At 40.1% G+C, this 12,544-nt stretch overlaps 1 long non-coding RNA gene across 2 annotated transcripts; it reads left to right on the forward strand.

Annotated features, from left to right (window-relative positions):
• Nucleotides 1-7,715: 7,715 nt before the first annotated feature.
• Nucleotides 7,716-10,532, forward strand: LOC134646030 (uncharacterized). 2 transcript variants are annotated; one of them, XR_010096608.2, is made up of 7 exons: nucleotides 7,716-7,773; nucleotides 8,438-8,549; nucleotides 8,861-8,963; nucleotides 9,077-9,228; nucleotides 9,342-9,374; nucleotides 9,679-9,861; nucleotides 10,320-10,532. It is a non-coding gene; the product is annotated as an uncharacterized LOC134646030 (long non-coding RNA). The 2 variants fall into 2 exon arrangements; XR_010573973.1 differs by having other exon boundaries at nucleotides 9,094-9,228.
• The last annotated feature ends 2,012 nt before the right edge of the window (nucleotides 10,533-12,544 follow it).

Below are 12,544 nucleotides of genomic sequence, written 5' to 3' on the forward strand. Positions count from 1 at the left end.
AAGTGTATACACAAATTAATTTTTTTCTGACCTGGGCCATGGGCTCCAGAATGTTCTGCAGTCTTCTTCCTATCTGTCCTCCTCGCCTTTTGAAGACCTTTATTAGTTTGTCAGATAGCACATCTATCTGCGAGAGTAATCTGGACTGCAGTGGCATGGTGGTAATGTGCTTAAACTCTGCATTTATCTAAAAAGAGAAGTTGTCGCATAAAAATGCTGTCAAAATCTCAAATCTCACAAGGTTACATCCACACAAAGTTGTTATTTTTGTCATATTACTATTTATTAGCTATGGGTCCCATGTTGCTGAGCAGTTCCATAGTTGCCCTTACTTCCATACCACCCAAAGCCTGTTTGCAACCACAGGAGTTGCCTCCTTCTGGCCATTTTGCAGTTCTGCCAAATGACCCAGAAACTACATCTATTATAGTCATATACACATCAAGGTCTTTCATTAATACTTAGTTACATTAGTTAATTTGACCTTTCCAGAAAATTTAACTTACAGAATGTGAGATAACACATGCAAATCTTCACTAATAAATAAAATAATGTTATTAAAACCTTAACTGTAACACCTCTACATAACAGCACTAGAGAATTGCTCTGAAGCAACACCAATCTGCCCTTCAGCAGGGATAAGCACCATATATCGATACAGAAAAAATAAATTTTACATATTTATGTTGTCATGTTTTTATCTCTTTAAGCCCTCCTCTCAGTCTCTCTATAAAACAGTTGAAATAATTTGTTGGGTTTTTGTGTGTGTTTAACATGTTATCAGTACATTACATTCACTGCCCCAGAGCACCAAATAAACCGACTTTAGTGAAGACCCCCCCCCCACACACACACACACACAGCCCAACCCACGGCAAACTAGCTTGTTTAACTGTAAAACATTTTAAGTACAACCAGTTAACTAAATGGACACAAGTTTGTTAGGTCTGTATTCACTGAGAAAAAACAAGCGAATGTGACTGGGCACACACTAAAAAAATGCTAATGCACATAATATTGTCCTGCAGCTTAAGCTAGCATTATCGTTAGTTAACTTAAGGAATGACCCGTTTTTTCCATTATGTTGCTCAACAGCAATTCATGAGAAAAACTTCCCCATCTAATGGATCTTCTCTTCGTTTCCTCTCAAACATGTAGTTTTCAGTTTACCTCGACAAAGTAAAGCTAAGCACCAAACGTAAACGAAGCGAAGACAAAAAATGGCGGACTGCCACAGTGAATTTTCCCTCGCAGAACACACCCTGGGGGGCGGAGTTTCAACAGAAAACATAACTATTTTCTGTTATTTTGATATGACTGGTTTTAAAAGACTGAACATCCTTCTAAAACAAGTGAAAGGCGTGAGACTTAATTATGTTTAGACCAAAAATATAAATGATTCATGTTGGATATATGTACTGCATTTTTACTAATTTAACAACCTCATCATTGCATTAGCTTTATGCTATAGCATTACGCTTACATTAGCTTGAAGCTCAAGGTCGTCATTTTATTTAATTTCTTTTTCTGGACACACAACATTTAGATAACCGTTACACTGAATCTTGGGTCTGTGTTGAGTCTTCCAGCTGCTGACTACAGAAGCTAGATTGACCTTTCAGCATGTTTATAGCGGCTGTGGCTATGTGCTGGTAATGTTACCATGTGTGAGCAGTCACATTGGCAGCAGACATGTTTCAACAAACTAGTCATATCCCGGCCCTACATTAGCTTGTTTAATGGTTAAGACACTGCAGGTACCACCACTTACTACAGACACCGATGCAAGTTTGTAATAGTCTGTCAATTTAGACTAAAAGAATATACAAACAATATTAACTCACATTATATATGTTAATTACTAATTTGCTTATCACATAATTTCGGTTACCATTAGCTAACTGGAGCCTAACATTGGCCTTTCATGTTTTTCGATAAATAGCCCACATACCTGTAAAATAACAACACCCCAGTAAAAGTCCACATATATAAAGGGTCTACAGTCTTTCTCACTGGTGTTTTAGCTTTAAAATCGTATTTACCTTCAAGTGTAAAACTCCAGATGGTAGTAGATTTTCCAAAGCGGGAGACAAAAATGGCGGACAGTGCAGCCGATTTTTCCTCCGGAACCTTTCCAGGGGGCGGAGCTTGAGGATAAAACACGACTAATTTGTTTCTTTTCAACATGATTTATTCTAAAAGAATGAATATCCTTAAAGAATATGTGGAAATTAAAAGACAAAAATATGTTTAGATGTGAAATTTAAATTAGTCATGCTGGATATGTGAAGTAATTATATGCAAATTCAACAACCACCCTATTGCATTTTTTTCAGTGTACTTGTTTTATATCACACCAGTAAAATACAAAGTGTCCTCAGTGACCAGAAGAAAGAATGATGCCACATCGAGGATGTAGACACGTGGGTGAAAAAATTGTCTGTTAACTCACCCAAGCAAAGAAAAGCATCCTTGCAAAAAGAGTTAAACTTTGCTGTGATGCTGGGACAAATCCCAGCAGTGGATTCTGATTACAGCCACAGAAACAGCAATTCAAAACAACAACATTGCAGATGTTGACGCAGTTAAACTGCAAAGTTTTGGCCTGTTTCAGCAATGCAAAGCCCACAACATCCAACATCAGCATGGAGGAGAGGAAGGCACTGACATCGCTTTGGAAGGCACTGAGTATTGACAACATTATCATCCTTCCGGCAGACAAGCAGGGTTTTGCTAAACAGAGAAAGACTATCATGAGAAACTGTTGTCACTGCTCAGTGACAAAAGTACTTATGAGCCAATGAAACGAGAACCAGGCAGTGGTTACAGGAAGAGGGTGATAGACTGTCTGAAGCAGTTAGAACAAGACAAATACATTGACTGGCTATACCCAGGGGAAGCTACGCCAAGTCCATATGGTTAACCAAAGATACATAAACAGGGTGCACCTTTAAGATCAGTTGTCTGTATGATCAACTCGGTCACCTATAACATTTCAAGTTTCTGGCTTTGATCCTCAACCTGTTGTTAGGCAGGTCTGAACACCACATTCAGAACACCTTGGACTTTGTTGAGAAGGTGAGAGATGTCATTATGGAGGCAGATAAAACAATGGTCTCTTACGATGTTACACCTCTCTTCACTTGTGTCCCAGTTATTGAAACAATGGCAATAGTTTAATAATAAGAATAAAAATAACTTTATTTATGAAGTGCTTTCAAACAAAGTGCTGTACAGCTATTTGAAAATAAAAAGATAAATAAATCAAAGCGATACATAGCAATACAAGTAAAAAACACAATACAAGTTAAAAACGATAAGAATTTAAAAACTAAAAGGCATAGAATTAAGACATGTAGGATAGGGTGAACAAATAGGTCTTCAACATAGTTTTAAAGACCACCACAAAGCATGCCTGCCTAATATCTTGAGGGAGGTTGTTCCACAAAAATGGGGCACGAAAAGAAAACGCACGCTCTCCGATAGTCTTTTTTCTGGCTCTAGGAACTTTTAGAAGGCCAGAGTCCTGCGATCGGAGAGCATGTGATGGAACATAAAGGCACAAAAGGTCAGAGAGGTATGAAGGTGAGCAGCAGGACCTTAAAAATCTGCTCGAACCTGACAAGGTAGCCAAGGAAGAGATTTCAGTACAGGGGTAATGTGCTCAGATTTCCCAGTTTTCGTTAAAATGCCAGCAGCTGCATTTTGCACCATCTGTAAACCTCTAAAACTTTTCTTTGGTAGCCCAGAAAGAAGAGCATTACAATAATCAATACATGAAGACACAAATGCATGGACAAGAACCTCTGCAGTGTCACTTGACAAAACTTGTATGATTTTGGCTATTTTGTAAGAGTGGGATTGCTCTTGGAACTGTGTCTTCATTCCATATATTTCACATACAATTTCACCCCAGGGATCCAGTCCCGGCACAAACAGACTAATATAGTGTGCGCTGTTAAGTGCCAAGATTGCCATGACTTAGACAAGGCTGTAGATGAGGCTGTAGACAGTGTATTACTTAAAAGAGCCACTCAACAGTGCCATCTGTACCAGCAGATATTACATTTTCTGCTATGACTAATATCTTCAGCTTGGAGTTGAAGCAGCAAAAAAAAACCAGCTTCACCACTGATGGGACAAATGGGTGATCCACTCCCAGCGATCCTGAGCCCCCTACAGCCATTAAAAGTATCCCATGCTGGACAAGTCTAAAATTAAGCAAAAACACTTGCAAATACAAGTAGTAGGGCTCAAGGCTTTCCACCACTCTGCCACTGGTTGTGTGGTTTACACTGCATTGTTTATTCATAACTTTAAGAAACTGAAGTTCACCCTGTTTAACTTGCACAACTATTCCATTACTGGGGCTAGAGCATGCTGGTGGTGGTTCCCCCCATGTTTCATGGTGTTCTAGTTGGCAGAAGCTGAGATCTGCTTTGCTATGTTATGTACTGATTCTATGCCAAGAATGCTGAAGACACCAGCAAATACAAGGCTTACTGTGTGCAATTCCTGCTCCATGATCTGTAGGCAAGTCTCTATAGAAGGAGAAACCTATAAGTTATGAAAGAAATTGTAATACATCCATCATCAGTCGCTAGAGTGAGGAGAACTGTAGTATTGCAAGATGCAACGAGAATCTCGGCAGCATTGAACATGGTGTGCCACTGATTGAAAACATCTCTGACACTAATTTTGGTGAAATCCCTCACTGAGGGAATGATCTGACCCTAGGAAGAAAATGTAAAAAAAATCAAAGAAACTTTTATCAAGCTCCACCAACTACTTGATGTTGTCCAGCATCCTTAAAGAAGGCAGAAAAATACCCAGAAACAATGGTGAGACATTTCATCCAACGGAAGAAACTCCTAGAGGACGCGGTTAAAAACATCGGCTTTCATTGTGCACATGATTAGGGAAGCAAACGAGCTCATGGACGTAGACCCCAACTGATAGCCAAATTTGGATACTTTAGACAGATAGAGCTGGTGAAGTGCCACGACTGGAAGCTGAGAGAAATGGACTTCAGCATCAATGGCCAGTTTCCAATGGAGATCCTGGAGCGATGCAAGGTCCTGTTCCCGATCCGTAAAAAGTTGATAAGTGTTATGTCAACAGGCAGCTTTATCATGACCAGAACATGGTTGTCCTGAGTCAGAGAAGGAAAACAGTGGCAGAGTCTACAGTGTGGATATGGACATTACTTTTATTTTTATTGCACATAGGAATGAGAACATGATGCTAAAGTGGAGACTGCTCCAGAGCAGAAACAACTGCATTATACTGTTAATACAACTTCAGCTCTTCACAAGCACCTGCACAGACAACATGCTACAGCTAACCTAGCCAAGACACCAGAATGATGTTAAAGCTGAGTCAATGCTGATCCTAGCCCAGCACTGTGATACAGTGAGCCGTCATTTGCGGTGAAGCCAGCCACTGCTGAACTTCAACAGGTAAAAAAACTGATGAGCAGGCTGCAGCCTCTGGTTCTATCTGTTCATGTTCCTAAAGTAGAACCACTGTGACAATCACTTTAAAGTGTCTTTGTGCTGGTTTTCATCTTTGATTTGTGTTGTCGGCTTTGTGTCCAAAACCTACATTCTAAGAGAAAGATCACATGTGTCCTAGGATAGGGATGTGTGTGGGGCTGTAGCCTGTAAGTTTATATTGTTAAATGGTAATTATGAGACAGTGTGTTTCAGATCATTTTACAGAGTAACATGAAAGTAACGTAACTAGTAGTATAATAAATGTCTTTCTGCTCGTTGTAATTACGGGTAAATATCTCGGCCCCGAACTCTGACTACAAAGAGAATAACGTCTGTCAGCCATGTGATTGGATTGTGGGATTTGCCTGAAGAACTGATTCAAGCCAACCTTGGATTTCAGATAAGCCCTATGCACTATTAGTGCTACCCAGGTAGAAGGTAATAGGGTCTGCATACTGACATTTCCCCTACAGTACACCTGTTTGGGTTTTGGCAAACTTTAAACGACAATTCAGACTGGACAATTCAAACTTCAGGACGGGAACACTTTAATTTGCTTTATACATTCAAGAGAGCTCTGATACTTTTTAACAAGTGTTTAAAGATTTTACACTGAATAACACTAACACTAACACTAGTGTCGGTCAAATCATCAGTACCACCAGATTACAATAAACTCCCATTAATCTCTGATATCTCTACTGCTACAATTAATTAGAATGTACAGCCACTTTACCTATTACAAAAAAATTAGAAATTAACGTTCCAAAATACTTTGTATTCAAACAGTAGATATACCACAAGTAAACATAGTGCATAAAGTTATACAGTTATACAGTATTGGACAATGTACATTGTATAAAATTCAGTATGAGTCCTTCCATTTCAGTGTCTTATTTTATGTGTTTTGTTTTATTATCTATTCACCCTTAAAAGTGCTATTAGTGCACAGTTTCATTTATTGTGATTGTATGTGTTTATGAGTGATACTGAGGCAATAAAGGTCCCAGTTTTCACTTCCAAGGTAACTCCTTTTGTGAGTGTTACAGGCCTTCGATGGGGTCTGTTTTTAAACTGTTTTTTTAACAGAAAAGCAGAGACGGGAGACATCAGTTGCGTTCGGTCTGCAGGCTCTTCCTCGTCTCGTTTATTAACAGAATTAAACAGCGTTCTTTTCTTTTCATTTAGACACACACATTTCTATTTTAACAACACAAACACATTCAATCAGGTCCATAGGTTAAACCCTTTTGCTACCTTGCTTTCTCGCAAGAATAAACTTACAAAATAATCATTGTATTTCAGTATCCTTATTTACAATAAACCTGTAACCAAATTCTACTGCTGTTCAGCATCAATAATATCTCTGTGCAGTACCATTAACACTGCAATTAACCTGCTTATGTCGCTATTATGCTGTCTTTATACTTTAACAGATTCAAACAATATATTACATTTGTAAACAATAAACAAAAATATTCTACCATTGCTCACAAACAGTTTACAATCGTCCACAAACAGTATACATCAGACTATTTACATTTGACACATAAGAACTGGGTAGGTCCTAATCAACTGTAACTTCCAATAATGTCAGGATAAAAGAAGTGTCTAAGAGCTGCATTTGTCACAGAATAAAACAGGTAATAAGACCACCCAGATAGCAAGACAACATTGAATCTATGTTGATTTTTCATCCGAACCGTCGTATATGGTCGGGGTTGAAATGCCAATGTTGTAACAACGTTGAAATACTGTGGTAAACCGACGGTCTTACTATAGAGACGTTGTAACGATGTTGATTCACCGTTGTTTTTTTGTCATTGATATTTGATCTATTTATAGTCGACCAGGTGACAACAACAACATCGAGAAAACGTCTATTTATAGTTGACGATCATTCGGCTCCGGTCACCATCAAAAACCATCGATTTGTAGTTGAGCATTAAATTGCATTGCAACTGATCGGGTATAAAGTACCAGAGAAAGTAGATTTATTGTTCATTTGTTATCAATGACTTGGTCTAGTTCACCAGCTTTAAAAAATCGTGTCTACGTGCAATTTATGTATAGTTGACCAGGAAATTAAAGCAGCGATCACTTGGACTATTCCGCAGCACCCCTCTCACATTGGTACACCCCCCCCCCCCCCCCCCCCCCTCCCCGGTATTCATTGTCTTCTACAGTAGAGCGGGACATTTAATTTACTCTCAGCGGAACTGACCGGAGAAGGCATCAGTTCATGCACTGCACTGGCCTGCACCATGATTAGTATAAGGTAAGAATGAATGATTTTTTTTTCCTACTCGGTATTTCCATGTTTGCATTTGAATAACAGTAAAAAAAAACTTGTTAATGTTGTACATTAACGAGTTTTTTTTTTACTGTTATTTAAATTGTGTCTACTTCTTACAATCCGGCAACAAATAAATTGCACTGCGAACAAAGTATATCAACAAAGAAAACATTTTTGTTTCATAATTTCTTCGTTATATTCCCTTACAAAGCTAGCTTTAACGCTTCGAGGTTTCCTTTGTTCTTGCCGTCGCCTCGGCGCTTGACCCAGACTTTCGCTCTGTAGTTGCTTAGTACTACAAAAAATTCTAAATCTGTGATATATGATTGATAAACGTAAAGTTAACTGTATAAATGTGTTCAATGACTTTGTTACTTTTGATGATTGGAGAGCACTCGCTTCAATGCGCACACGAAAACTTTAGACTCAGTTTGAATGCTCACGCAGCATGCGTGACTGTACGTTGCACGCTCACCTAACTTTACGTTGCACGCGTACATGACTTTCCGTTTGTGCCTTGAATAATTAATAAGGCTACGTCCACACGTACCAGCGTATTTTTGAAACCGCTGATTTTTCTATGCGTTTGCACCTTTTTGTCCACACGTAATGTATGTCTGGCCATACATTGTGTTTGTATTTCCAGGCACATTTCACGAAGCAGAACGCAGTCTTCAGAGATATCCACGTGAACGCTGTGATACGTCTGACCTTCAGTCCGAAGAAGAAACCCAGACCAGTCTTAAAAGAAAGCACAAGTAAAACCTTTATATTCACAAACATATCTTTGATTGTTAAGAATTTATGATCTTGTCTTTTATACATATCTGTGGTGCTTGCATACTGCAATATCACCACATAATATAGTCCAAAAAGTGGAAGTTTGTAAACTTTTTAAAAATGCAAAGCCGTGTACACTTGTGCACTTCAAAAATTCATTGTATGCTGTACCTTCTTGCACGTCTCTGTTTCCTGTGTGTGTTGTTAGAAATCAAACTAACTTTAGGAAACAATATGCCAAAAGCATATTTACAATTACTTAAGACCGTTTTTAATTTCTTTTCTTTAGACCAAATCCCCTGTACACATATACGGACTCAGAGGATGAGTTTTTTTGTGGGGAAAGCCTACAAAAAAACGGTTTCCCCAGGCCCCTCGAGTGAAAATACCAGGTAATAAAATACTGTCTAGTGTCTGTGTACATATCTGTGTCTGACACGAGGAAACTTTTTTGACAAGTTGTCTGTATTCTTAAATACTTAAAAAATTATCTTTTTCTAAACAGCCCTCATCACTCCGCAGTCTGCCCCCCAGCCCACTGATAGCAACCATCATAATGCCCCACCCAGCTTCCGGCACCTTTCGCCACTCCGGCACAAACCGACACAGCTTTGCGATCTCGCCAGCATGCAGAGTCTGATGTCTTCCCTATAGATGGTATGCTTTTAAAAAAGCTTTAAAGCTGCATCACAATGTCATTGTACTCTTATCTTCAAAACACCAGTTTATACTCCTGAATGTCATCTTGTTGTGATTTTTTTTTTCTGTAGATTCCAGAGACTCTGTGAAGCCACTATTACAAGGCAAGTTTGAAAATCTTGGAATTTCACAGTTTACATGGTATAACAAATATATGTGACAGGCAAAAACTAGTAAACACTTTTAGCAGTTACAAGAACTAACAAATGAATATCCAACAAAAGGGAATAGAAATACATTGCACTGCCAATACTTTGGTTTATTCTTTGTATGACTTGAAAATCAGGCTTTAGGGAAAACTAAATGACATGTTTCTATCATCAATTACATGAAGTAAACACACAAGCACTTGCATACACATTTAAGACATGAGACTCGCTAATTCCATCTCATAAAATGTGTCTATAGGTGAGACGCTTTGCGTTGATTGGTGCTGCTGGACCACACTGGAGGTGCGAGTCCGCTGTGTAATGGTTTATGCCATTACAAAGGAGCTGGCCTCTGTACTCAACTGGACAGGGGAAAAAAACAAGGACCAGACAAAGCAAAAAAGGGCATTTAAAGAGACAGCGCCGTGCAGATGCATATTTGGTAAGTTTTAACATTTATTGTAGTTTTATGAGCCTAAAGTGAACAATAAAGGGATCAATTGATGTGCTGGGTGCGTTTCACATTTCCTATGTCTGTTTTTTGCTATATTACTTTGTCTTTCTTAATAACAAGACTTCCATGTCCGGTTAATCTGGAGATGGAGTCTTTGGTCTTCGGCTTGTTTTGTCCTCGGGTTGTACACTTTGTACAGCCCGAGGACCCATGTTTTCTTTTTTTTTTTTAAAGGATACACGGCACACCATGCTAAGACATATCACATTTTCAGCTTATAGCTCTTTGGGAATCAAATGCGGCAGTTTGCTGATTTCCGCCTGGTGACTTTCATGTTTATCAGCCTAGGAGTTTACATACTTTCTCCCTGCTGAAGACAATTAACAAGAGCTTATTCATGTGCTCTAATTCCCTTTTTTTGTGTGTGTGTCTATTTTTTGTCCTAGATGGCCTGGCGCAGCAGGTAGGGGCGAACTCTATGTCTGAGTTGGTCTTTGCTCAAGCAGTCCAGAAATGGCTCAGATATGCTCCAGATCGTACGGGTGGCGCGCAGGAAGCACATCATCCATCCCCATCCCGGAGTAAATAATAAAAAGTGACGTGAAACATAGAAATGTAAATAGGAAACTTTGTCTTTTAATAAAGTATTTTGCAAATGATACATGTCTATTGACCTTTTTTGGTTTTTTGTTTTTTTTCAATAAAAAGCAACTGTGCGAAAGAGGTGGAAAATCAATACCATATCTCAACAGTGTTTCAATATCAGAATCTGACATTGTTTCAATGTCAACAGTGTTAGAAAATATAACGTCGAATCAATGCCAGGTTTCAACATTGATTCAACATCAAAACCTGACGTTGTTTCAACGTTAAAAATGGGTGCAAGAGTGATGTTGGGTCAACGTCACACTTCAACGTTGCTTCAATGACGTCGCCTGATATTGACTCAACATTGTTTCAATGTTTCCTTGCTATCTGGGCAGCTACCTATTTAAGCTAACAGTGGAATCGCGGCTTCCATTACAAATGGCAGTAAGGTTAGCTTTTTCTCAATCTGTGAAAACACACTCTCTCACAACATTCGTGGTCTTTAAACTAAGACAGAAAAAGGTTTCTTGCCTTTATATGTGCGTTGCAGTTAGCAAACTTGAACTACTAACCTGTTTTTTTTAACAGAAAAGCAGAGACGGGAGACATCAGTTGCGTTCGGTCTGCAGGCTCTTCCTCGTCTCAGGCAGAGAAGCGTTGCAACAGCCTATCGCACTCACCACTATCTCCCCCTTGTGGCAATGCCACGCAATTACATTCTCCCTAACTTTAAATGAAAGTGCAATACTACCATAAAATCAGGTCTTTTATATCAAAAAACAATTTACAAAAAAATTACAATTGTGACCATACACTTGTGGGCGTCACATGAGCCCCAAATCAAAACCTCCTTCTGAAGTTAGTTAGATGTCTAGGGTCTCACTAGACATCTTACTATGAATTTAGTGTTTTTTATATGCTGCTTAGAGATGGTGGTGACTCTCAAAGTGGAGCCAATGAGAATCGATAAGGGAATTGATAAGGGATCAAACCGATAAGATATATCGATAATGGAATCAGAATCGCTAAAATCTTACCAATTCCCATAGTTATGTATGATCTGCCTTCAGTGCTGCAATTTGACACAGAAACTACAGAGCAGACACAGACACAGACACAACCATAACAAACACACAGACACACCAGTATACAGCACAGACACATATACAACCATACAAGATAGATAGATAGGTACAGACACAAACACACACCTTTAGTGAACACAAACACACAATCCACCACTTAGTCTAAACATGACCACACTGAGGTTTGTTATAAGTAAGTTAAATGACTTACAGGCAGATATTGTCTTTCTACAGAAGACTCATATGTCCAAAACATCATCTCCAAAGCACACATTTCTCACTTGTTCTCACTTGTCCGAGGGGCCCGTTCAGCCATCTCCTGTCTCCGCTGGAGGGTCCGAGGGGTCCGTTCAGCCATCTCCTGTCTCCGCTGGAGGGTCCGAGGGGCCCGTTCAGCCATCTCCTGTCTCCGCTGGAGGGTCCAAGGGGCGCCTCCACCTGCAACTTCCACACCGTCACCTGCAGCGTCACCACTTGCAGCTGTCACGCTGCCGTCTGGTCCTGCAGCTGCCACGCTGCCGTCTGGTCCTGCCTTGTCTGGTCCTGCCTCCTCTGGTCCTGCGGTTGTTACACCGCCATCCAATCCACGCCCAGTGCCTCACCATCACTGGCCACTTTCCAGGCCTCTAGCTGGACGTCATCGTCGTCGAGGGTGGCCCCCTGAACGAGTTCATCGCCGCCGGCTTCACGGCCGGCCTCCGGACCTGATTTGTTTCGCCTGTGTCGCCGCTGCTGTCCACGTGGCCGGCCCCCAGAACTGTTGTGTCGCCACCGGTACCTTTGGCACAGTCGGCCTCCAGAACTGCTTCCTGTCGCTGGCCTCCGGGTCGGCCAGTTTTCCGGTTATGGATGTTTCTGCCATCAGTCTCCAGGCCTTGAACTGTGTTTCAACTCTTTTCACGGGCTCCAGTGTTTTCTGTGGACTATTTTTGTTTCCTGTTCCCCTCCTGTCTCCCATCCTATGATTACTCCTGTGAGTATTTAAGCCCTGTGTGTTC

Source organism: Pelmatolapia mariae, linkage group LG16_19 (genome assembly GCF_036321145.2).
Source record: "Pelmatolapia mariae isolate MD_Pm_ZW linkage group LG16_19, Pm_UMD_F_2, whole genome shotgun sequence".
Lineage (NCBI taxonomy): Eukaryota > Metazoa > Chordata > Actinopteri > Cichliformes > Cichlidae > Pelmatolapia > Pelmatolapia mariae.